This window comes from Bubalus kerabau, chromosome 2, assembly GCF_029407905.1.
Source record: "Bubalus kerabau isolate K-KA32 ecotype Philippines breed swamp buffalo chromosome 2, PCC_UOA_SB_1v2, whole genome shotgun sequence".
In the NCBI taxonomy this organism is placed as follows: Eukaryota; Metazoa; Chordata; class Mammalia; order Artiodactyla; family Bovidae; genus Bubalus; species Bubalus kerabau.
Genome location: NC_073625.1, coordinates 98,695,721 through 98,719,523, shown reverse-complemented (window position 1 = coordinate 98,719,523; position 23,803 = coordinate 98,695,721). Strand labels below are relative to the sequence as shown.

General features: G+C 37.8%; 1 protein-coding gene across 24 annotated transcripts in view; it reads right to left on the bottom strand.

Annotated features, from left to right (window-relative positions):
- Nucleotides 1-23,803, bottom strand: part of BBX (BBX high mobility group box domain containing) — a 295,437-nt gene that overhangs the window by 153,251 nt on the left and 118,383 nt on the right. For 22 of the 24 annotated variants that reach the window (XM_055568067.1, XM_055568048.1, XM_055568050.1 and 19 more), the window contains one exon: nt 9,665-9,738. The exons of 1 other annotated variant lie outside the window; for it this stretch is intronic. The gene's annotated coding sequence lies outside the window, so the exon portion shown is untranslated. Of the gene's footprint in view, nt 1-9,664; nt 9,739-15,555; nt 15,620-23,803 lie in introns of those variants that run through there. One more of the 24 variants, XM_055568052.1, reaches the window with a different exon arrangement.

Genomic DNA, 23,803 nt, shown 5'->3' with positions numbered 1-23,803 from the left:
TAAAATAACTATACCTCACTGAATGATAGATGACTTATCTCCTAATACTTTCATATACTTGAGCTTTGATTACACTTTAATAAAACTGCAAAATTAAATTGGGCAAAGTAAAAATAAACATCTATTATGATGGTATAGGAGATATTTTAAGGTATTTAACAATACAAAGAGTAAATGTTATTCTTTAATGACTTAAAACCAATCCTATACTCAATAAAGACTTCATATAATAAAGTGCAACGCAGTGAAGACATTTCTCTCGCTGTGAATAGAGATAATAACATGCTTGAAATTCCATTTCAAGTAACAGTTAAAGCAGTAAAAAAAGTCAAATATCACTTTGACCTACTGTCCATTGTGAGAACAAGCACATTTCTTAGCAGCCCTGCCCTGTTCCGGGTTTGGCAGTGTACCTCCAGCACTTTTAATCTTCGTAAGAACCTTACACGGACCATATTCACCCCGTTTCACAGATGAAGAGAAGTAACTTTCCCACAGTACAATCAGTAATCAACTGAGCTGAATTTAGTCTTGTGTACAGTCCATCTGACTCCAGAGCCCATGCTTCCGAGGCCAAATTACAGCTGAAAAAAGTGATCCATTTAAATTTGTCTTCTATAAGGGAATCTTTAAGTTTCTACCTATCCTACCTGTCATATTAATCTCCAGGAAGCAAGAATGAGTATTAGGCAGTTGACAACCTGGCAGCAAGAATCTTTATAAGCAATGGGAAGTAAAAGTTCTAAAATATTTTTTTTCCACAGGCACATTATAAATTCTAACGCATGAAATATTTTATTATAAAAGGAATAATGGGTTAAAAAAATTCTATGACTGATGATTAGTTCAAAATTAATAAAGAGAAACATAACTGGCACACCTTTACCATCAACAAGATAGATTTATGTTATGTCAGCAATAAAGAAAACCAATACCCATTATCTTAACAGGAAAAACTTTCAAACCTGAAAACTATCATTCCTTTAAGTATTTATGTTACTAAATGGACTGAAAGATGAGCTGTGTGTGTGTGAGTGCTAAGTCGCTTTAGTTATGTCTGGCTCTTTGCAACCCCATGGACTGTAGTAGGCCAGGCTCCTCTGTCCATGGGATTCTCCAGGCAAGAATACTGGAGTGGGTAGTGGGTTGCCATGCCCTCCTCCAGGGGATCTTCCCAGCCCAGGGATTGAACCTGCATTGCAGGCTGATTCTATACTGCGGAGACACCAGGGAAGCCCAAGAGATGAGCTGTAAGTGTCAGCAAATGGCAGAACAAAATGACTGACAGAGGAAGAGGTTTGTATGTAAACAGGGGATGGACACTGGCTGCTAATCTCACACTTTCCTCTATTGTCTCTTTATATAATACCCCTATTTGATGAACAGGCATCTCTAACAATACTGAAAGCACAGCAGGTATTCACAAACTATATTAAGCGCATGATTCAGAGAATCAGTTCGGGCCATCTGGGTGGTGCCTGAGGGCTTACCCTTCTCTGCACATGGATACATCTCACATTTTGCGGGTTTCATTCTCTCTAATTTAGTAATTAGTATGGCATAACTGGACAAGGCAATGGCACCCCACTCCAGTACTCTTGCCTGGAAAATCCCATGGACGGAGAAGCCTGGTAGGCTGCAGTCCATGGGGTCGCTAGGAGTGGGACACGACTGAGCGACTTCACTTTCCCTTTTCACTTTCATGCATTGGAGAAGGAAATGGCAAACCCGTTCCAGTGTTCTTGCCTGGAGAATCCCAGGGACGGCGGAGCCTGGTGGGCTGCTGTCTATGGGGTCGCACAGAGTCAGACATGACTGAAGTGACTTAGCAGCAGTAGCAGTATGGCATAACTGAAAATGCTTGGGACTGTGTTCACCAGTTAAATGGCATCTTATTATTTAAGCCTTGTTCAGAAGCCAGTTCCTCCCCATCTAACTGACCTTTCCAGAAACCTGTACACCGTTTATGCCTGTGGTAACTCAACAGCTTAAAACATTACATTCCTGAAGTGGAATACTTTTGCCTCAAAGAGACACTTGATAATAAATGGCCTTACAATAAATGTTAAGGAAACACTGAAATAACTACATAACTCATCTGCTTTTTAAGAACAGCAATATAACCATGTCAGAGGCAGAACAACTGAAAATCAAGCAGATTACAAAAGTTTATAAAATCAAAACACACATACACATATACACACAAACCAAAACACAATGTTCTTCTCTAACATCTTTATAAATTTGAATATAGAAATATCCTAAAAATAGTACCCCCCCCCCCAGAATAAAACATCTAAATGTGGACTTAAGTCAACCTTTCTATTACATATTAACTAAATACAAGTACCATACAGCATCTCTTGTGACCCAGCCGGAACCAATTTGCCTTCCTTGTATCTCAGAACCTTCACATGCACTCCACTCAAAAGGTCACTGGTATAGTGTTAGGAAAGTACTTGGCAGAAGGCTTACAAGTCTTAATAAACTCTTGCTGACTCAATGTACCCTATGAACAATACAACAGGTACCCAGAAATTATTCTGCTGCTCATTTTAAGTTCTTAAGCTCACTAACATTTATTGATTATAGGACTAACTGCAACTTAAAGACTTATTTATGAGGAACACTCCTCCCCCTGAACTAACACTTGGAAGAATAACTATCTCCAAGTAGACCTGGGGATGCTTATTAATATCAATATCAATGGAATATACAATTAATAAAATGTGAACTCTTGTATTACTAATTCACCAAATATTTACTAAGCAAGTTCCATGTGCTGGAAACCATTCCTAGGTTTGGGGGATACAGCCCAAAACAAAACAGACCCTCTAATGTAAACTTAAGGCTTTAAGTTTCCTGAAGAAGTTACCTGAAAAAATTACATGTATTCACTCATATATATTTACACTTATCTGTGTATGCACAGAATACTCAGTAAATATGTATTTTACATTAATATGCATGGAAATTCTGAGAGCAATGTTATGAGAAATTTCACCCCATTAGATCCATTTAGATCTAGAAAAACATGACTACACTAAAACCTTTTGACAGTATGGATTACAACAAACTGTGGAAAATTCTTAAAAGAGACAGGAATACCAGACTACTTGACTTGCTGTCTGAGAAATGTGTATGCAGGTCAAGAAGCAACAGTTAGAACTGGACCTGGACCAACACACTGGTTCAAAATTCAGAAAGGAGTACATCAGGCTGCATATTGTCACCCTGCTTACTTAACTTATATGCAGAGTACATCATGCAAAATTCTAGTCTGGATGAATCACAAGCTGGAATCAAGATTGCCAGGAGAAATATCAATAACCTTAGACATGCAGATGACATCATTCTAATGGTAGAAAGCCAAGAGAACGAAAGAGTCTCTTGATGAAGGTGAAAGAGAGTGAAAAAGCTGGCTTAAAACTCAACATTCAAAAAACTAAGATCATGGCATCTGGCCCCATCACTTCATGGCAAATAGATGGGGAAAAAGTGGAAATAGTGATAGACTTTATTTTCTTGGGCTCTAAAATCACTGCAGATGGTGACTGCAGCCATGAAATTAAAAGATGCTTTCTCCTTGGAAGAAAAGCTATGATAAACTAGACAGCGTATTAAAAAGCAGAGATATTACTTTGCCAACAAAGGTCCGTCTAGTCAAAGCTATGGTTTTTCCAGTAGTCACACAGGATGTAAGAGCTGGACCATTAAGAAGGCTGAGCGCCAAAGAGATGATGCTTTTGAACTGAAGTGCTGGACAAGACTTTTGAGAGTCCCTTGGACAGCAAGGAGATCAAACCAGTCAATCCTAAAGGAAATCAACCCTGAATATTCATTGGAAGGAGTGCTGCTGAAGCTGAAGCTCCAATACTTTGGCCATCTGATGTGAAGCGCCAACTCCTGGGAAAAGACCCTGATGCTGGGAAAGACTGAAGGCAGGAGAAGGGGACCACAGAGGATGCAAAGAGTCGGACGTGACCGAGCAACTGAACAACAACAGCAAGATTCATTTATTTTCCTGGAGAAACACAATTCTCTGTAATAGAGATCAAAGGGAATATGGACTTCAGTATAAAAATAATTTATCTACCTTTCAGAGTAGTAATAATGGATGAAGTGGTCATGTCTCAATTTATTTGTATTGTCCTTAACTAGTAAATTTAATAATCAGTAGACTGAGCCTATGCAAAAGAAATATAGTGCCAAAATTTATTACATATAAGGCTTAAGTTTGAGTCATCTGTATATAGCTTTAGAGGGAAATCAAAATCAAAAGTAAATAATAACTTTCAACCAATTAACTGCAATCCACAAAAGTATATCAGTCCTGAAGAGCTTATCTTCTAGTCTGTAAACACACAAGGTGAATCAATTTAAAGTTATTATTATACAAAGAGAGTCTCAAAGGTTTGTTTCCTTATGGTATATTTTCTCTGTTCAGATAGGCATCAAATCATAAGACACTCAAATTATTCTAGTGACACAGAGCACTCTTTTTTTTTTAAGTTCAAAAGTAGAACTAAGAGTTAAATTGAGCCTTCATCAATATGATTACTAATCCCAAACACTCATCAACTGAAAGTTCCTCCTATGTACTAGAAAGAGGTACTACAGAGATGTTCAAAGAATTGCATTTAGACTATTACTTGAGAAATTCAATGATTACCTAACCTAAGAGCTAATATCAGAGGAAAGGAGGAAAAGGAAGAGGATGAAAAAAGGAGATTAAAAAAAAGAAAGAGAGGGAGGCAGGAAAATTAACAGTGAGAATAGGAGATTTAGGACTCTGTTGTGGCTTTTGCTGGCTTTATTTCAAATGCAGAATATTTTCTTTCTGTTTTCCAGAACCTTTAAGACTATGCTATTTTCCTGCTAAATAAAGTAAAAGAATATAGCCATGAAATATATGAATTGGCTTGATTATAGTAAGCAGAAACATGTATCTCAAAAAGTTAAATGTCTTCTTCTTTGACCTAATTTTCAAATACATTCCATATCAAGTCAACAATGAATACACATGGAAATCAATTTTTACAATGATGCTATTCCTCCATCATACAAAACACTCTGATTTTCATGTTCTTTGATTTGATTCCTTCCCTTGAAAGACATTCTTTTTTAATGCACAGTGACTTCAAAGTGGAAGAAATATGAATTTAGTAATTTCAAATGTCTCCCATTCCAAAGATTCAAAGGTAATTTTTAGAATCTTAGATGATACAGTAAACCGGATCTTCTTGTTTATAGATTAAATAACACAGAATTTTTTTTTAACATTCTCTTCTCTCTTTGGCACAGAAAAAACAAACACCTCTGGTACGAACTGAATTGGCTGCCCTCAAATTTGTATAATGAAACCTCAAAACCCAGTGCAATTGTACTTGGAAACAGACCCTAGAAGTAGGTAAAAGTTAAGTAAGGTCAGTAGGGTGGGGCCATTATCTGATAGAACTGGTGTCCTTATAAGAAGGGGGAAGAGGCCAGAGCACACTTTCTTCACAGGCACAGAGAAAAGGTCATGTGAGAGCACAGCAAGAAGGCAACTGTCCAAAAGCCAGGAAGAGAAACCATACCAGAAACAGAACCTGTCAGCACCTTGACCATGGACTATAAGCCTTCAGAACTGTAAAAAAAAATCTATTGTTTAAGTCGCCCAGTCTGTGGTATTTTGTTACAGCTGCTCAAGCAGATTATATAGTCTCTAAAAATGAAAATATTCTATTTTTGAAATAGTTTCACTCTATCAATGATCCAGCTGGTAGTTGTTACAATGATGATTCATTTATAAAGAGAAAGACGGGACAATTTGAAAAATAATTTACCCCAAATTACTTATATGTATCTCTGTGTTATTCCAAATTAAATTATCATTTAGAAATAACATAAAGCTTTGATCCCTAAGAGATATCCTCTGCTGTCCTGATTCTGAGTGTGAGGGGACAATGCCAACAGAGAAGTCATCGAAGGAATTTAAATAATTTCAGCTTCACTGGGAAACAGCAGCATAGAAATCTTGAAGTAGAAATGCTGACTCTTTTGAAACCAAACAGCATTTGCTCTACATGCTGAAGAAAATTTCTGTGGCACTCTCTCTTGTTCTTATACCATGTGAGATTATAAAAAATTGTTTTTCTTTGATGCCAATCTTAAAATTCAGAGGCGAGGCCATACATCCACATTTGGCAATCACTCTGTTAGGACTTCTATGTTCTCAGTGGCAAGAACTGATTTATTAGTTCACAGGGTGACTAGTACTTCCACAGGATTCACCTTTTCAGATGAGGATAAAGCCACTTTTATTTTTCAATAAATCTGTAGGATACTTATAGATTAAGGACAATTTTTTAAAACTCTTGGAAGTGTGTGTTTAAATATAAATATGCAAACATAGTTTATACATACATATACTGTAATAACAGTATATTATAGTGCATCCATGATTATTGAACTGTGATCACGTTTCTTAACTACCATTTCATGAGAGCATCCCATGTGCCAGGCACTGTATCAGGCACTCAACTTAATTCCCTCATTTCATTATCAGCACTCCATGAGGTAGAGATCATTATCCAATACTAAGATGAGAAAACAAAATTTCACAGAGGTTAAATAATCACCCAAATTCTTTCAACTTAAAAGCTCCAGAATTAAGATTTATGCCTAAGTTTCTCTGAATTCACAGATTTCTAAGAGTGTTCCTTTCCCCAATCTTAAAGAACTATAAACTTACAAACAAAGCACTGCTTATAGTATAATCCTCAATATTTAAATCATCTTAATTCACACAGATGTGGTCGCAACATTTTATAAAACTTGTGAGATTAATCATAACACTAGCTGAGGAGTTCATTATGACTATCAATTTTCTACAAAGTATAGGACAGAGTAACGCAATCACTGTATAGTGAATACAACCTCGGGGTACATTAGAAAACTCGTGTACATTAGAAAACCTTATAGTATGTGTATTCTTTCTCTCCAGAATCATTCCTGAAATTGACTTTAAGTAGAAGCACTTGATTACCATTACATGGTAAAATAAGTATGCTACTACTGGTTAAAAAAAAAAAAAAAAAACCCTACCCATTCTCTTATGCTCTTCCTCTATATCCAATTGGATATCTGTCAAAATTCCTGAAACCCAGTAAATATAGGGAAGAATTTATTATGAGGATCATTATTTCCCTTCTCAAACTGTATTCAAACCACCGAGGGTCCAGTATGAAGTAATTTTCTTTCATTTTAAAGCCAACTTATAAAACAAGAATGTAAGCTTAATATAGGGTGTATTTCCACTTATTGCATAGTGTAAAAGTGATAACGTTCAAAACTTATGGAAACTCTTGAAATGAATGAACTCCTCATTCCCTAAAACTTGTTCACAGATAGGTTTCAAAGTTCAATATGTTCCATGTATCACATAGAAGTTTCACAAATAATTTTCCACGTTGAACAGATTAATTTTTACAGGACTTCTGGAAGCTTAACATACAAGGTGCATTCTGTCTGTCTAGAAAAGCCCGAGATAGGATTATCCAAATATTACCCTTAAAATAGGCATTGTGCCTCCCTATCAGCATTCCCCTACACCACTCCTCTTAAGAAGCCACTCCTATCCATGACATGAGCTGGCCATGTGACATGCTTTAGCCAATGAAATGTTAAGAGGTAGTGACATACACGGCCTCTAAACAGCAATTTAAAGAGCCCAGAATGCCTGACTCCTTCTGCCACAAGACTTGTGCATCCCAGAGAGGCTGTCCTTCAGCTCTGGTCCAGGAATGAAGAGGACATGGAGCAGAGTGGCAACAGATTCATCAGGAACACGAACATGAGTGATAAAGAAACTTTTATTGCTATAAAACACTAAGATTTAGGGACTCTGTTTAATTAAACAAAGCTTTCCCTAAGCTGACTAAAACAGCATTATTTCCCAGATTTATTGAACCCTGGGAACCATTTTGCTAGGTAACATTTTCCAAGATTTGTTTCCTAAATTACTCTTGATTTTGAATGGCATATTTTCTACTAGTTAATGCTGTACTTATGATGAACATATATGTATACTAGAAGTATAAAGTGTCAGTTTTCTTAAATTTTATCAGCATTTTCTGTCAGTATCTGTTTACAATCAATAAAAATACTTTACTGATGTAATCTAATTAACATTCAGAGATCAAAGATCAGATGGATACTTAAGTCAAGACTGCCCATACAATGGCATATTAATGATTTAGTTCTCTGAATAAGTAATATAAAAGGTCCTGCTTTATTTTCTATATATATATATTCATATTTAGAAAACTCAGAATATTGCCACAAATTTAATTTTCTTTAAATCTCACTATTAGAATTAGTAATTGAGAACATATTTGAAATTACAGAATAGATATTCAAATTTTCTGTAGTCTATTCTGCTGACCCAGTAAAACCACAGTCAATGGTATCCTAACTGCCATTCATAAATCCAGAATTTGTATTTCTGACTTATTATGCCTTAAAGGATAGTACAGAAAGGAAGAGAAATAACTAAATCTCAGTCTTCTCACTGGCAATAAGATTTTGTTGGTGTTTCAATATCCAAGTAAACACACTTACAAGTTAATGGCATTTATTTTTACAATGCAAACAATCCTAGACTGTAACATTCAGAAGAATGGTTCAGAGGCCTTATCATATCATAAAATCATAAAAGCAACATTCAGTCATATATTTACTAAAACAAAAAAATACAGATTTTCTAGACAGACCTAACAGGTTATCAAAAATACTTAAGAAGAGAAAAAAGATTTAAGTTTACCATGAATTGAAAATTTGAAGAATAAGTGCATGTTCTGAAAATTGCAACTAAGCAATATTTACTATTTTTGTTCATTTTATGTCATATTCCTTGGTCTTATAAATCATCAGTTCACCATAAAGTATTCAAACATCAGTAAACCAATCACACGTTTGTATTCCCAGACTGAGAAAACTCTATGCATTTAAGTAATCATTATTAAAATTAATCCTAAAATATTCCAAAGAAAGCAGTTTTGAATACAACTTATGTACAAAAGGACAGAATTATAGTATGTGAGTTTCAAAGTTTGATATAATTTGCCACATGCATATATTTTAAAATCTCAACTTTTTCTTCATTGTGTGGTTTTCATATTCAAAATAGTTTTATGGTACTGCTACACCTGCTTCTATTATTTTTAATAGTTTTTTTTTAAGCTCCCATAATGCTTTTTGATACTGATTCACTTTTCATTTAATGCCAAAGGCAATACAAAAAGCTTTGAGGGAACAAACCAATGTAATATTTACTAAGACATGTATTCTCTAGATAACTGGGGACTTCAATAAATTGACTTTTTACCAATAGCCCATTACATTGGAGAAACAAGCCAGGGATTCTGAAATAGTTAATTTTAAAAAATTAATTACTTTAAAGGAAAATTTAACTTACTTGATAATAGAGACTACATGTCACTTTTAAAATACTAATAAAATTGACAAGTAAAAATACAAAATCATCACACTTCCCTGATCAATACGGAAGGTGAATCCATCAGATGAGAAAAAGTTGAGACCAGCTCTGATACCACATAGCTCTTGACTGCTTCACTGCTTCCAAGTAAGTAAGTAAGATGCACCATGGGGCTGCTCTTACCGGTCAAGTCAAGACTTTCCATTGTGATGTCAATGGAACATCAGAACTTCCAACTTCTGTGATGCAGCAGGATTCTGTGAAGGACCCATAGCAAAGTGATTAAAATGGTGAGTCAGGAAGCCCTTTCCAACTACACTGACACTTAAGTCTCCTTTAGCAAAATCATCCCTAAATAAGATGTATTAACAGCCAACCAATCAAAATCAGGAAAATGATTAAACATCCCTGGACTAACACTACTGAGGAAAAAAAGACCTAAAGTATTTATTGTCAACTTTAATTTAACAAAAAGATGATTACTAAAATTACTCAATGGGAATTCTGAGGCCAAAGTTACAGAGACAAAGAATTACAGGCAATTACTTCTTAGTTTGCTGACTAAATTCAGGTATAGAGTTACAGGCAAATCCTCTGGAAAAACATGGAATTAAAATGAAATCCTGACTAAAGTCAAGTTATTTGAAATGACTGGTTCAACCAAACCAGTTAAAGCTTAACCACAATTAAGCTATGGTTCAGATGCTTATATTTTATCTTTTAAAGATGAGTGAAGCCAAGATAGTTCTTTTATTAAGGGGTGGGGGAACACATACAAATAGAGAAAAGCTGTTATAAATTACTTTCTAACTACATATGATGAAATAAAAGAGGATTGAAATCAAGTGTACAAATTAAACAAAACTTTATATTAAGACTGCAAATATAGACATATACCTAAATTATAATTGTTTGTGAATTTTTCTATTTTTAATGTTTCCAATTTATTTATTTTTTAATTAGTTTATTTATTTTAATTGGAGGCTAATTACTTTACAATATTGTAGTGGTTTTTGCCATACATTGACATGAATCAGCCATGGGAATACATGTGTTCCCCATCTCGAAACCCCCTCCCACCTCTCTCCCCATCCCATCTCTCAGGGTCATCCCAGTGCAATGGCCCTGAGTGCCCTGCTCATCCATCAAACCTGGGCTGGCGATCTATTTCACATATAGTACTATACATGTTTCAATGCTATTCTCTCAAATCATTCCACGCTCGCCTTCTCCCACAGAGTCCAAAAGTCTGTGTCTCTTTTGCTGTCTCGCACATAGGGTCATCATTAATACAGACATATATCTAAATTATAATTTTTTTTAATTAAGCTATTTCAGTTTCTATGTGAGACACATTCATTTAGTTTCTCAAGTGCTTCATAAGGTAATACTAAATCACACTCAACTAAGAGATAATTTCCTACTCCCTTGTGTATTATGACAATATATTTCTTTACAATCAGTAGGCTACAACATACTTCGGAAACTGGGTATCACTTACTAGCTTATTGCTTGATCAATACTGTTAGTCATTTTATGTGTTAGCTAAAATTTTTTTTCAGCTACTACAACATGGAAGAACTCGCTCTTATACATTAAATATCAAAAACGTGTAATGATTCATTTGAGTAATCCTAACTAGATGTAGATAATTCAGTTGTCACCCAATGCTACAGAAGAAAATAATAACCAGAAGAATAAAATATTAAAAGGTGTTACATGGCTTCTCACAAGATACTATTCATTTATCCACATTTTTTAGAACAAGGGTATGGATGAAAGAAGAAATCCAGATCTCTGAAGAAAATTAAAGGGACACATGAATACTTTCAAATTAAATGCTTATGTTGTTACGAAGGAAGCATACAATTCCAAAAACTGATTAAATAAATGGTATAAAAGTCTCTCCTTAGAAACACAAGCTGGAATCAAGACTGCTGGGAGAAATATCAATAACCTCAGATACGCAGATGACACCACCCTTATGGCAGAAAGTGAAGAGGAACTCAAAAGCCTCTTGATGAAAGTGAAAGTGGAGAGTGAAAAAGTTGGCTTAAAGCTCAACATTCAGAAAACGAAGATCATGGCATCTGGTCCCATCACTTCATGGGAAATAGATGGGGAAACAGTGGAAACAGTGTCAGACTTTATTTTGGGGGGCTGCAAAATTACTGCAGATGGTGACTGCAGCCATGAAATTAAAAGACGCTTACTCCTTGGAAGGAAAGTTATGACCAACCTAAATAGCATATTCAAAAGCAGAGACATTACTTTGCCAACAAAGGTCCGTCTAGTCAAGGCTATGGTTTTTCCTGTGGTCATGTATGGATGTGAGAGTTGGACTATGAAGGAGGCTGAGCGCCAAAGAATTGATGCCTTTGAACTGTGGTGTTGGAGAAGACTCTTGAGAGTCCCTTGGACTGCAAGGAGATCCAACCAGTCCATTCTGAAGGAGATCAGCCCTGGGATTTCTTTGGAAGGAATGATGCTAAAGCTGAAACTCCAGTACTTTGGCCACCTCATGTGAAGAGTTGACTCATTGGAAAAGACTCTGATGCTGGGAGGGATTGGGGGCAGGAGGAGAAGGGGACGGCAGAGGATGAGATGGCTGGATGGCATCACTGACTCAATGGACGTGAGTCTGGGTGAACTCCGGGAGTTGGTGATGGACAGGGAGGCCTGGCGTGCTGCAATTCATGGGGTCACAGAGAGTCGGACACGACTGAGCGACTGAACTGAACTGAGACAGTTAACATTAAAACTGCTATTTTAAGAAAATGACATACACTATCTCATATATTTATGTCCATGCTTTTTCTTCATATAAATTTATAAAAGCCACTATCAAGAACCATTAAAAGAAAAATTATGAAATAGGTAAAAATCATGAATATCTATAAATAACTATCAAGTAAATAAACTGGTATAAACTTTTAAAAAATGAATTTAATTCATACTGCCACAATTGGGAGAGATGACACCACTCTTATGGCAGAAAGCGAAGAACTAAAGAGCCTGTTGATGAAAGTGAAAGAGGAGAGTGAAAAAGCTGACTTAAAACTCAACATTCAAAAAAACTAAGATCACGGCATCCAGCCCCATCACTTCATGGCAAATAGATGGGCAAACAATGGAAACAGTGACAGACTTTATTTTCTTGGGCTCCAAAATCACTGCAGTTGGTAATTAAAAGATGCTTGCTCCTTAGAAAAAAACCTATGACAGACTTAGGCAGCATATTAAAAAGCAGAGACATCACTTTGCTGACAAAGGTTCATACAGTCAAAGCTATGGTTTTTCTAGTAGTCATGAACGGACGTGAGAGTTGGACCATAAAGAAAGCTGAGCACCGAAGAATTGATGCTTTTGAACTGTGGCATTGGAGAAGATTCTTGAGAGTGAGTCCCTTGGACTGCACAGAGATCAAACCAGTCAATCCTAAAGGAAAATCAATCCTGAAAATTCATTGGAAGGACTGAGGCTTAAGCTGAAGCTCCAATACTTTAGCCACCTGATGTGAAGAACTGACTCCTTAGAAAAGACCCTGATGTTGAGAAAAGATTGAAGCTAAGAGAAGAAAGGGACGACAGAGGATGAATGGTTGGATGGCATCACTGACTCAATGCACGTGAGTTTGAGCAAGCTCTGGCAGTTGGTGATGGACAGGGAAACCTGGCGTGCTGCGGTCCTGGAGTTGCAGAGTCGGACATGACTGAGCAACTGAACTGATACTGCCACAATTGGGAGTTAACTTTGATAGTGTGGGTTTAATTCTTGGCGTGCTACATACAGTCCATGAGGTCCCAAAGACTGGGACACAACTTAGCAACTGAACAACAACAAATTTTTATTTTAGTTTGGAGATTTGCTTACCTTTTAGTTTAAGAAGTGAGTGCAGGCTATCTGAGAAATAAAGTATGTTCTATCCTATGTACAGAAAGATGCTCTGTTAGGAGCTCAAAAACAAACTATCACTAATCTTAAGGTGCATTTACTGATTTGTTTCTATAATCAAATATATACCCCCCAAATAGAACAAATCTATACTTTGCTTTGATTATTGTTCAATAATTTATCACATGGGATGTAAATATCTATGGATAAAGTAGGCAGGGAGAGGAAGGTTGATTATGCTATAACCAATAAGGATTTTAAAACTCAGGATAACAAAGAAATCATGCTGGACTTAACTAACTTAGGACAGGGCAGCCAAAGAATCAGCCAGGGAATAAGCCACAGAACGGAAGTCAATTCCAAGGCTGAAGATCCTGCCTGAGACAGACTCCCTTTGAGTTCTGAGCCACACTGAAAGACTCCAGATTTTATCTGGCTATTACAAATGCCCACACGGTAACTTCAGAAAAGCAGTTTCAGCACAAGCTGTTCTGTCTGCATTTAAGTTACAAGGCGACTTCATAAAATGTTCTGATTTGATGGAAATGGGCAGCTGTGTGAGGTGTCAGAAGGACAGGTGGGCAAGAAGGGGAAATGTCTTAGGGGGTGAATACAATCCTGCAGAATGGTGACTTGTGTGTGTATGCCCTTAGACCAAAGCCAGGGGAGGTTTTCAACTGAGCCACCCCATGCCTGTCTGTGTTCTCTGGGTCACACGGTGCTTCCTCTCAGCCATCCCTTCCACCCAAACAAGGCCTTGGATTCCCAACTCCCAAGGACTTCAGTCCCACTAGCTCATTAAGAACCTGCTCCTTTCCCAAGGCCCATTTCCCACCCATGAAACTGCCTCCCACAGGATATACACCAAGCCAGGCCTGAACTGCCACAGCTCAGAATTCCCTCTGAGAAACTATCATGGCAGGTGGGAGTGCTAACTTTAAATTATCTATTGTTTACCTCTTAGCCACAAATAGGACATCTAACTTGGCATCTGCAAAACCCTTCATAAAGACCTGGCCTAAGCAACCGCTGAAATATCCCAAAGCAACTGGCTTCTTGATGGTTTACACATTGCCCCTTGGGGTACTATGTTTTGAAAGCTTATTATACTAAAAAAAATGAGATGCCACTTTTTACAATGCAATAGGCTCCCTCATTAGTGTTAATGTCCAATGTAATATTCAAGGCATGTCATGGCAAAATCCCATTCTAGGCCAACATTGTATGTTTTGCACCCTGATGTCACTACAACCTAGTCAGTGCAGAAGAGACTCCAGGCAACCATGCTGCCCACTTACATGGAAGAATATTTAATCCCCATGAATGACTGCTTTTCTGATGTTTTCATCAATTCTCTGGGTAATAGATTAAGCTTTAACTAACTCATTTTCATACATAACCCTAATTCAATCAAGCTCAATAAAAGTCATTCTGAACTGCAATTATTTGCTAAGGAACAATTTCATTCAAATGAAAAAAAACAAAGCAGAACAAAAAGTTGCTGGGCATGATACAACGCATGGTACAGACTGCCTCTCAATTTATGGAGCCAGAAACAACAACAAAATTAGCCAAACTGTTAGAGAAGGAAATAATATTTTTCATCATCTTCCTGAAAATAGAATATTCATGCTTTTACACTGGAAGAAAAGCAAAATGGAGACCCAAGAAAGCAGATTTTAAAATTATTATTTTCAATTATGTTTGTGCTCTGAAAGAGGCTGCATGTCTAATCTAAGACTTAGTATGACCTCTGAAAGTCAGAACTAGTCCAGGTCACAAATAACAGTCTTAACATCCGCTCTTTCACTCGGTCTTCTACCGGCTTTCTCCATTTTCCCAACAATATGTACTCTGATCTCCACTTTACAAAGTAGGTGTTCTCTGCAAGATTTTTCTGTCTTGAAGCTACTTCCTCAATTCACTGTTTTATAAACTATATGTTTACAAGTAAAATGTAAATGTTGTTTATAAATAAAAGCTAAATACAAATGCCAAGCTCTTACTTCTATGTAAATGTATCATATTTGTAGTCCAAAAAAACTCATTAACTAAAGCTTTCCCAGCCTTGTGTGTGCATAAGGCCCCCTACTCACCCCCAAAGTATTTAATGTTCTTTGCATCTCCTCAGTAGTAGTACCAGGCACACTGCAAAATAATATAGTACTGAAAATGCATACCGGCTGTTATGCAATTTTGGTCAATCAATTCCACACCTCAGGTCACTGTGGTATAGCAGAGGACAAAGGATGTTTTTTTCTAAAAATGATAAGCTCCGGTTAAATCATTTGCTGAAATAAATTACCTTTATGCAGACAAAGATAAATGCTTGGAAATATATAATACATATGCTTGTTTTAAAAAAGAGTTGTCTTTTTTCATAATTCTTATTGTCACTGTCTTCATTTTATTATTTTATTTTATTAAGGTATGAAAAAAGATAACACTTTTGTTAAAATCACCCACCTTGCCTGTCTTTACAGCTGAAGCTTATTTCACAGGCATTCCTGCTCAGGCACCAATCCTTAACAGAAATTACAAGTGTCAGCTACACTGAAAATGGAAATTTCTAAAAAGAAAATGCAAATCTGAAGTATCTTTGTTACCACCTTCCCATCCCCACTCTTGCATTTCCTCATGACCCAGAGTCTTTCATAGTTAACAAACCTTAAACATAGTTTAAAAAAAAAAAAGGCAAAACAAGCCTTAAGAGTTCACTAGATAGTAACAGTAAAGCAAAGTAACTATTAATACAAGTCATTACCATCTGTCCATCTGTTTGGAATTCCCAAAAAGTGTAGAAAAACACCAGCAGGCAGAGATAGAAAACTCTAGCATTCATTGTTAGACCTCCTAAAATAACACAATGAAAGATCTGGAAATCCTCTCCCCTTCAGTAATCATTATTGACCAGTTATAAAACTAGGCTTTAAAAACTACCTTCCACCTATCTACATGCCAAGCGTACAAAGATGCAAATGAGATTGCTGTTTTCTGGAAGCTAATGATCCAGACAGGTAATCACACTCACTCACACACACACACACACACACACACAGAGTTACACACACACATACAGAGTTACATATACACACACACACACAGAGTTACACAGTAACAGAAAGAAATGTATAATGTCAAAATGGTAAGCAGAGAATTTCCCCAAAGTTAGATTGCGCAAGGAAATCTTTATATAGGAAATGAAGAGGATGGAGAAGGGTGTCATGGGCACAGACCCAGACAGGGCCCAAGTTCATTATGCAGGAAGGGGAAGGAGGCAGATGTGGGCTCACATCAGACAGTGGAACATGAAATGTAGGCAAATGAGAGTAATGCAACTTGCTCTTCTTTTTTTCTCTCTCCATAGTCTCATAAACAGCAGAGCACAGTTAGCAGCATGCTGTTCTGCAAAGCATACTGACCTTAGGGCCAAACCTGTATCCCTCATTCACTTACTCCCCCGCCACTGTGAGCCAATTCCTGAGATTCTGAGCCTCCACTCCTCATCGACAGAAGGATAACAATTCCTATACCTCAACAGGTTGCCTTAAATTATTAGAAGATGTTATAAATACAAAGGGTTTGGTACATAGGAAGTGCTCAATAAATGTTAGTGAGCACACTAGAGTTAAAAACTAGTTGGGAGAAAAGCAATAAAAAAAAAGTAACATTGTGAATATGCTGAAGTTTGCTTTGAATATTCTCAATATTTGAATACTAAGTAAATTGCTGCTGCTGCTGCTGCTACTAAGTCGCTTCATTGTGTCCGACTCTGTGTGACCCCATAGAAGGAAGCCCACCAGGCTACACCATCCCTGGGATTCTCCAGGCAAGAACAGTGTTTCAAAAAGGTAGATTTTGTTTTAATTTAAGTAGTTTTAACATATGTTTAATTCTGACAGTCTGAACAACCACTTTTTACTCCTACCAATTTCAAGCTACATTAACTGATTTGATAATGTGGACATTTTATTTTAATGTTCCTTTGCCGTTAAGACTGTTGTTTCAGGGACCATGGTGCACCTATGAATTTCTGCAGTTTCCGTAAGTAGAGGTGGAAAATCAGCTGGTATTAGTCTAGTCAGACGGCTTGGCAAGAAGGCCCTGAATGCCTCTTTTATACTCTTGTGAACTATGTAAATGTGCCTTTGACCTTCTCAGGCAGGGAAAATTGCACATTTAAGGCAGAAAGAGTTTCACTTCCAGGAAGAGTATTAAAAACGTGCTTGCCGGCAGCTATATGAGGCACACTGACAGGGAAACCCCAGGTACTTTGGGAAGATTCATTAGCTCTATCAAGCCACTAAGCTGGAAAATAAAAGGTTAAGATAATCCCAGCCCTGTGGGATATCGCATATCCACATTACTGTGGCTTGGTCCAAGTGAACCTTGGCCTACACACCTGAGGAAGTAGCCTGTATCTTCAAGGAGGGGTTCTGTGAATTAAACTCCCTGGAGGAATCTCAGGACTACCTTGTCCTTTGAGGTAAGAAAGGATTCCTTTAATCAGCATTCACAATAGACAGAAAATCATACTCTTAACTTAGTCCAAAGTCAGTTGATAAAAAAAGGAAGTCAGTTGTGAGCAATTTATATAATTTTAAATGGAAACAATCAAAAAACATTCTGTTCCAAGAAGTAAAGGACACTGATCTTTCCCTTTTCGCCTGTATTACTTAAATTGCATGAAGACAATTTAAAGAAAAATAATGTACAATTCTGTCATTTAAAAATCACATCTCTATTAATAACATTGTTATTAAAAAACCATACTATCCAAAAAGATTTCTTGTCCCTTTCAGGTGTGCCTAAAGGATATCTAGCAAGTAGTTTTGAAGCAGAAAGACTCTAGTTCCAGATATGTTGATTCCAAGAACATTTCTGATCAGTCAGTCAGTCAGTCAGTTCAGTTGGCTCAGTTATGTTTGACTCTGTGACCCCATGGACTGCAGGATGCCAGGCCTCCCTGTCCATCATCAACTCCCGGAGTTTACTCACTCACGTCCATTGAGTCAGTGATGCCATCCAACCATCTCATCCTCTGTTGTCCCCTTCTCCTCCCACCTTCCATTTTTCCCAGCATTAGCGTCTTTTCCAATGAGTCAGTTCTTCGCCTCAGGTGGACAAAGTATTGGAGTTTCAGCTTCAGCATCAGTCCTTCCAATGAATATGCAGGACTGATTTCCTTTACGATGGACTGGTTGGATCTCCTTACTGTTGGACTAGTTTAATCTCCTTGCTGCCCAAGGGACTCTCAAGAGTCTTCTCCAACACCACACTTCAAAAGCATCAATTCTTCAGCGTTCAGCTTTCTTTGTAGTCCAGCTCTCACATCCATACATGACCACTGGAAAAACAATAGCTTTGACTAGACTAGATGGACCTCTGTTGGCAAAGTGATGTCTCTGCTTTTTAATATGCTGTCTATGTTGGTCATAACTTTTCTTCCAAGGAGGAAGTGTCTTTTAATTTCATAGCTGCAGTCACCAACTGCAGTGATTTTGGAGCCCAAAAAAATAAAGTCCGTCACTGTTTCCACTGTTTCCCCATCGAGTTGCCATGAAGTGATGGGGCCAGATGCCATAATCTTCGTTTTCTGAATGTTGAATTTCAAGCCAACTTTTTCACTCTCCTCTTTCACCTTCAAGAGGCTCTTTAGTTCTTCTTCACTTTCTGCCATAAAAGGGTGGTGTCATCTGCACATCTGAGGTTATTGATATTTCTCCTGGCAATCTTGATTCCAGTTTGTGTTTCATCCAGTCCAACATTTCTCATGATGTACTCTGCATAGAAGTTAAATAAGCAGGGTGACAATATACAGCCTTGACGTACTCCTTTCCCAATTTGGAACCAGTCTGTTGTTCCACGTGCAATTCTCACTGTTGCTTCTTGACCTGCATACAGATTTCTCAGGAGGCAGGTCACGTGATCTGGTATTCCCAGCTCTTTCAGAATTTTCCACAGTTTATTGTGATCCACATAGTCAAAGGCTTTGGTGTAGTCATAAGGCAGAAACAGATGTTTTTCTGGAACTCTCTCACTTTTCCATGATCCAACAGATGTTGGCAATTTGATCTCTGGTTCCTCTGCCTTTTCTAAATCCAGCTGGAACATCGGAAGTTCACAGTTCATGTTCTGTTAAAGCCTGGCTTGGAGAATTTTGAGCATTACTTTACTAGCGTGTGAGATGAATGCAATTGTGCGGCAGTTTGAGCATTCTTTGGCATTGCCTTTCTTTGGGATTGGAATGAAAATGGACGTTTTCCAGTCCTGTGGCCACTGCTGAGTCTTCCAAATTTGCTGGCATATTGACTGCAGCACTTTCACAGCATCATCTTTCAGGATTTGAAATAGCTCAACTGGAATTCCATTACCTCCACTAGCTTTGTTCGTAGTGATGCTTTCTAAGGCGCACTTGACTTCACATTCCAGGATGTCTGGCTCTAGGTGAGTGATCACACCATCATGATTATCTGGGTCATGAAGCTCTTTTTTGTACAGTTCTTCTGTGTATTCTTGCCACCTCTGCTTAGTATCTTCTGCTTCTGTTAGGTCCATGCCATTTCTGTCCTTTACTGTGCCCATCTTTGCATGAAATGTTCCCTTGGTATCTCTAATTTTCTTGAAGAGATCTCTACTCTTTCCCATTCTACTGTATTCCTCTATTCCTTTGCACTGATCACTGAGGAAGGCTTTCTCATCTCTTCTTGCTATTCTTTGGAACTATGCATTCAAATGGGTATATCTTTCCTTTTCTCCTTTGCCTTTTGCATCTCTTCTTTTCAGAGCTATTTGTAAGGTTCCTCAGATAACCATTTTGCCTTTCTTTTTCTTGGGGATGGTCTTGATCACTGCCTCCTGTCCAACATCATGGACCTCTGTCCATAGTTGTTCAGGCACTCTAACAGATCTAATCCCTTGAATCTATTTGTCACTTCCACTTTATAATCATAAGGGATTTGATTTAGGTCATCCTGATATGATGACTCAAAGGAATCTGTTCAAAAACGATCCACAGTGAAGTGTTAATACACTACCTTTTGAAGTTATTTATTCAGAAAGCAGTTACCCCTAGAACTGCTGCTGCTACTGCTGCTAAGTTGCTTCAGTCATGTCCAAGTCTGTGCGACCCCATAGACAGCAGCCCACCAGGCTTCCCCATCCCTGGGATTCTCCAGGCAAGAACACTGGAGTGGGTTGCCATTTCCTTCTCCAATGCATGAAAGTGAAAAGTGAAAGTGAAAGTCGCTCAGTTGTGTCCGACTCTAGCAACTCCATGGACTGCAGCCTGCCAGGCTCCTCTGTCCATGGGATTTTCCAGGCAAAAGTACTGGAGTGGGGTGCCATGAACAAATAATACTATATAATAATTAGCTACGTTAAACCAGAAAGAGCAAAGAAACTGCCTGTAGAGGAAAACAGAGAAGTCAATTATAACCTTTCCACAGCGGAAACCAAGAGGTTAAGTGACTGGACAGAAGGCATTCAGCTAATGTGTGGCCAAGCTCGACAACACTCTGATTCCACACTGCTTGCTGCCCCTGTAGGATAGCCCTGACTCGAGACCCCATTCCATCGTGGAATCCCAGAAAGCTGAAGGGAGTCAGTCTTCACTCAGTTAAACCACACAGCAAGCTAGACGCAGAGCTAGCCAGAACCAAGGGCTCCTGCTATTGGTCCGTGCACTGCCCCTAGGCACAATGCTCCCTTCTGGGCTGTCGTCAGTTTGATCTGAAGGCAGGTGGCTCCAGACCAGATGATGTTAGATCCGTACTCTTCCTCTGTTCTTCCACTGTAGCAACATTTCAGGGCTGTCAGAGAAGGCTTCTTGGCTCTAGAACACTTTCCCCTTTCTAGTCTGAACACATCTTTTAGTTGCAAAAGTAAGCACACAAAAAATTTGTGTTTCTAAATACGCTTATAAATACCTAGGAGTGGGCTTCCCTGGTGGTAAAGTGGTTAAGAATCCAACCGCCAATGCAGCAACACAGGTTCAATCTCTGCCCTGGGAAGATGCCACAGGCCACGTGTGTTCACAACTATTGAGCCTGTGCTCTAGAGCCCCAGAGTCACAGCTACTGAAGCCCGCGTGCATAGAGCCTGTGCTCTGTAACAAGAGAAGCCACCACGATAAGAAGCCCATGCTCCCCGCAACTAGAGAAAAGTCCACGCAGCAACGCAGACCTGCACAGACAAAAATAAATAAATCTTTAAAAAAATTTTTTTAATTAAAAAAATATATACCTTGGAGTAAAAAGTTAATGTTTGTTTATGTGGGGGGAGGGGGAGCATATAGAAACTCTGTACTCTCCACCCAGTTTTGCTGTGAACCCAAAACTTCCCTAAAAAATAAAGTTGATTATTTTTTTAAAGCTGTCAATTTACTTCATTCTAACAATTTTAAAATTATATACACACTAGTGAATGACATGGAGAAGGCCCTGGAACCCTACTCCAGTACTCTTGCCTGGAAACTCCCATGGATGGAGGAGCCTGGTAGGCTGCAGTCCATGGGGTCGCTAAGAGTCGGACACGACTGAGTGACTTCACTTTCCCTTTTCCCTTTCATGCATTGGAGAAGGAAATGGCAACCCACTCCAGTGATCTTGCCTGGAGAATCCCAGGGATGGGGGAGCCTGGTGGGCTGCCATCTATGGGGTTGCACGGACTTGGACACGACTGAAGCGACTTAGCAGCTTAGTAGTGAATGACAGGCCAATAGCAGTTAAGAATTTATAAACAGTAATTCTCCCTTTAAATGCTCACGTCCACCAGAAACAACTAGTAACAATCAAATTTATGTCCTCCATTAAACCTAACCCCATGTCCTACAACATCAACCTCTGTACAGTATACGTGCTTCACTGATCACTAATCCTCATTAAATGTCTCTGCTCCTACAGCAGTCATTTCAAGTAATGTGCAATATTTGGCTCAAACTAAGCCAATTCAAAAAAAAAAAATTTCAAAGGAAATATTCTCCTAGTACTCCCATCGATTTGACAGAAAAAGGATTTATCCTTTGTGGCTAATTCCAGCATAATAGTGACCCTCAGAACTCAGTGTTATACAACCACAGAGGCCACTAATCACACAGGTCTCAAGGTGAATGGTGACATGTATATATGCCTTGCAAACATCTGTACTAGTCATGGCTCTCAAGCCTACTAGTAAGTATTTTGAAATTTTAACTTTTTTTTTTTAATTAATAAAGTCAGATTTTGTCATTTCAAGTTAAAAAGCAAACTCCCTGTAGATGCCTTACTTAAAAGGGAGAATAATCAGCCACAGAAGTGTGTTTTTCTATACTGGCTTTTCTTAAGCAGAAATTACAGACATACATGTTTTTGCCTGCAAGGTATATGTGTATCTCCCATTTTCTGGAAACAGAACATTGACTTTTAGGAAAATACTCCACTTTCTCAAGGTCCATGCCTGGAGTGGGACTGACCTAATTCTTCTCAAGCTACAGGGACAGACATATAACCCAGGCTTGGCCCATCAGCTTATTTCATTTTCTGGAATGAGAAACGGGTGTGAAACCTGGATCAGGACACAGCACGCAAAATAACAGGTATGTGCAGGTACATTATTACTACTGTCTGATATGAGAGGAGAAAAGAAAGTACGATGGCTTGCACTTTTGTTTTCATAAGAGGAAAAGAACATAGAAGTAGTGGATCACACATAAACCTCCTGAAAAAGAAAATGAAAGGGAGTAATGATATACTTTACTTTATTTGAAATCCTAATTTCAATCAATTTATTTTAAAAATCTGGCACATCATAACATTCAGTAAGTCAAGATATTTAAATTTTCAATCTGTACTTCTATAGCACAGTTTATATTTCCTATAAAGAGAAGTTTCAAGTTTCAACAAAAACACTGAAAAACTCGATAATGTGACTTCTAAGACCAATTCTAAGGGCATTTCCATTATGTATGCCATTATACTTGAGTGGATATTGGCACACAATTCATTCTCCATACCTGAAATTATTTTTATCCTCATATTTAGGAAGAAGGAAAAAAACATGGAATAGTTAGGAATAGAGTGATTTGCTTTAGTGAGTTACCATACTTATTTCTGGAAAAAATAACCAATTTTTAAAGAACAAAAGTAAAATATAATGACACGAAAGCTATTCTGAATATAATCTTTAAATCTGTTCTGTCTATGATTCTGCTTTATTATTTTATTTTTTAGATTCTACATATAAGCCAAATCATACAGTATTTGTCTCTGACCTATTTCACTTAGCATAATACCCTATAGGTATCCATGTTGTAATGAATGGCAAATTAAATGAATGAATTTCACATTGTTTTTTAGGGATATGTAGCATTCCAGTGTATGCATGCATGGTGGTGGGGGGAGGGTGTTGAGATCTCGTCTTTATATATTCATCCACTGACGGACATATAAG